Raw genomic sequence first — 3,752 nt, 5'->3', positions numbered from 1 at the left:
AAAATCAGAAGAAAAAGAATACAAAATAATGAATGGAGTCAGACTATATTTGTTGTCTTTATGCCAATATAGTCATCATATAAATTTTTTTAATAGCGTGTGTGTATGTGTGTGTAAGAAGAGGGGTTCTCACAAGCAAAAATGCCTAGGGTCCATGAAAGTCATATGCAGCTGAGGGGGAGACAGATAATAACGAAGATTTTAAAAATAAAAGATGTAGTCTATTAGAAAAAAATTTTAAAACAATGGAAATTAAAAAATGTTAGGGGAAGCTTTGCGCAGTGGCAGTATCGTAGCCAATGAGGTTTATCCGAGGCGCGATTATTGCTAATTAAAAAATGTTAGGGGAAAAGGAGCTCAAATTTTACACAAGGTATTTCAGAAGCAACATTTTCTGTTACAAGTGCCATTTGAGACCTGAAAGCAGTGAGGAAGTTGTCTGACACATGTCGGGGGGATTATTCTTGGAAGAAGGAGCAGCAAGTGCCGAGGCCCTGAGGTGAGAAGACACTTGATATCTAAATGACAGTGAGGAGGCCAGTATGACTAGAGGGCTAATACATAGCAGAAAACAAATAGGAGAGGAGTAAAAGGTGAAGTCACTAGATGAAAGGTGAAGTGACTAGAGGTCAGATCATGGGAGGTTTAGGTAAGGTGATAGAATGGACTCTGACTTCTATATTGACCTGATAAAGGGATCTTATGTCTTCCAACATCCAACTTTGCACTTGGTTTTCAATAAATATTTTTTAGTTGAATGACAATGTTTCTGCATGTCACAAGGGGACAGCAAAAAGCCCCCATGGAAATGCCATGCACTGTTCTTTCCAAAGGACTCCCCGAGGACGTGCTTCACTCACAGTTCCCTGAAATTTCTTTCAGAGCATTTTCTTTGGTTTGCAATGCTGATTTAAGGTCTAGTTTGCCATCTAAGGCACATGAGGGTAGAAACCATATTTATTCTAGTCTCCTTTCCCCTAACCCAGGCACAGGGTGTAGAATAGAAATAGCTACTTTACTACTGAATGTTGAACCAAAAATGAAGAGAAAATAATTCTTTGTATCAAGTTCATTTTATTTGGATTTACCTATTGAATAAATTCTCCTGGGCTCTAAAAATCTGCTTTTTAAACTAATGGGGGAAAATATGAACACTTGACCTAGTCTTTGACATCGACTGGTATATTAAGCTAATAATCCTTCCATCTGCCCATCACAATCATCCACAGTCCACATGGCTCTCTTCTTACTGAGTTGGTATGCAGCCTCACAAAACAGTCCCCACACACTGTCCCAGGTGCCCACTACCGCATGTTCTGTTTTGCACTCGCGACAAAACCCATCTGCCACCCTTCATCTAAATCAAGCCAAACAGCCTTAAGTCAACTTTTTGCTCCCAGTGGGCTAAATCCACAGATATGGTCTGACATTTATGGGCATTACATCTGCAAAGTCAACGTGACTAATTAGCACCCACTTCTAGTACCCATCATAGTCCATCAACTCTTTGCTGTTCTTGCTGAAAGGACGCTCTTTGCTCTCATTGGGCCAGCTCTAACTCAGTAGTTGGTCTGTGATGCTATGGCCACACATATTTCTCCTCCCCCCAAATAAAACTCATTGCTTAATGAATTGCTCTTCCGTGTCTAGCTTTTGCAATTCAGAATTTCGATTGGGTCCTAAAATGTTATTACATTTCATGAAAACTCTGCTTTTTGAACTTTTTCTATTTTCTCTAATACCATGGTTTTATATACTGTTAGTTTTCAGGAGTTTTGGACCCAGTGTAGCATAGGTAGTATGGATCCACTGCAACCCCCCAGTCCCAGGATCTCTTCTAGTCTCTTCTCATTCCCAACAATCCCAACCCTGACAAAGCAAGGAGCCAAACTTAGAAGCTGAGAGGGAGACTTTGAGTGTTCCACAATGCAAACTCCGGGAGGCTGGGAGAATCTGATTTGAAAAGCATGATGGGTAGAGGATGCTGGTGTCGTTTTAGGACTCTGGACAGACAAAACATGGCATGATGCACCAAGTCCTGGATGAATATGTGGTTGTCATTATTGTTATTTTGACTGTTACTGACTGTACATTTATTTTGTATTTAATGATTGTTTACATTTTACATTTTATTATTTGTATTTATATTTACATTTTATTATTCAGTCCCTTATCAATCCTATGATACAGATATTACTATTTTTTTACTTTTTATTTTTGTTAACATATAATGTTTTATTTGCTCCAGGGGTACAGGTCTGTGAATCATAAGGCTTACACATTTCACAGCACTCACCATATCACATACTCTCCCCAATGTCCATAACCCAGCCACCCTATCCTTACGCCCCTCAACCCCAGCAACCCTCAGTTTGTTTTGTGAGATTAAGAGTCTCTTATGATATGCCTCCCTCCCGATCCCATCTTGTTTCATTTTTTCCTTCCCTACCCCTACAATCCCCACCCTGCCTCTCAAATTCCTCATTTCAGAGAGATCATATGATAATTGTATATATATACACATATATATACACACACACACACACACCACATCTTCTTTATCCATTTATCTGTTGATGGACATCTAGGTTCTTCCCATAGTTTGGTTATTATGGACATTGCTGCTATAAACATTCGGGTGCACGTGCACCTTTGGATCACTACACTGGTATCTTTAGGGTAAATACCCAGTAGTGTGATTGCTGGGTCATAGGGTAGCTCTATTTTCAACTTTTTGAGGAACCTCCATGCTGTTTTCCAGAGTGGCTGCACCAGCTTACATTCCCACCCACAGTGTAGGAGGGTTCCCCTCTCTCCACATCCTCGCCAGCATCTGTCATTTCCTGACTTGTTAATTTCAGCCATTCTGACTGGTGTGAGGTGGTTTTGATTTGTATTTCCCTGATGTAGAGTGATGTGGGGCACTTTTTCATGTGTCTGTTGGCCAACAGATATTACTCTTTTATCCCACTTTACCAATGAGGAAACTGGACAATGAAAAGTTAGGTACTTTCACAGAGTTGCATAGCTAGCAAATAGTATAATCAGGATTTGAACCCAGATCTCACAATTTCCCTCGGACCTTGCTACTGAAGTGCACTTAGAGGGCAAGAGTGGGGAAGACCAGAAAGACACAGAAATCTTGCTTCTTTATTTTTGTCTGGAGCTGGTCCTACACTTTCCCAGACAAAATGGGGAGGTATTGAACTATCTCGATTACTGCTGTTTCTAATACCTAGACAGCACCTCACGAACAAGCGCTAAACAAATATTTATAGAAGAAATAAATGATAAAGAACCAGAGGTTCAAAGCTACCCTCACATAGTTCTTGGTTTCTAGCACAGATTTTTCCAAAATATTTTATTTTTTATTTTTAAAAAGATTTAATTCTTTTTTTTTTTTTTTTTTTTTACACTTTAAGTAACCTCTACAACCCCAAGGTGAGTTGCATGTTCTACCAACTTAACCAGCCAGGGACCCCCTCCAAAACATTTTAAATGAAGACTTTGATGTGGTTGTTTCAGAAAGAAGAAATGGCATTCCGTGGTTAGCTGTGGTTCTTTTAGATCACACTGCTCAGGGCAGATCCCTTGCTTTGAGCATTGCCTGACAGCTCCTGTATATCAGCTTGTTAAGTGACCCTGTGGTCCTCATTGGAAATACTGTTCCTTGCTTTCTATTCTAAACCTCAGCATAACACACTGATGATGGTTAAACAGGTGCCAGTTTTCACCCTAGAGGAGTCTACCTT

The 3,752-nt window shown here is 39.9% G+C and overlaps 1 pseudogene; it reads left to right on the top strand.

Annotated features, from left to right (window-relative positions):
* Nucleotides 1-270: 270 nt before the first annotated feature.
* Nucleotides 271-399, top strand: LOC122890616 (annotated as a pseudogene).
* The last annotated feature ends 3,353 nt before the right edge of the window (nucleotides 400-3,752 follow it).

The sequence above is a fragment of the Neovison vison genome, chromosome 11 (assembly GCF_020171115.1).
Source record: "Neovison vison isolate M4711 chromosome 11, ASM_NN_V1, whole genome shotgun sequence".
Taxonomy (NCBI): domain Eukaryota; kingdom Metazoa; phylum Chordata; class Mammalia; order Carnivora; family Mustelidae; genus Neogale; species Neogale vison.
Note: the sequence above shows the minus strand (reverse complement) of the source record. Positions and strands in the feature narration are given on the sequence as shown.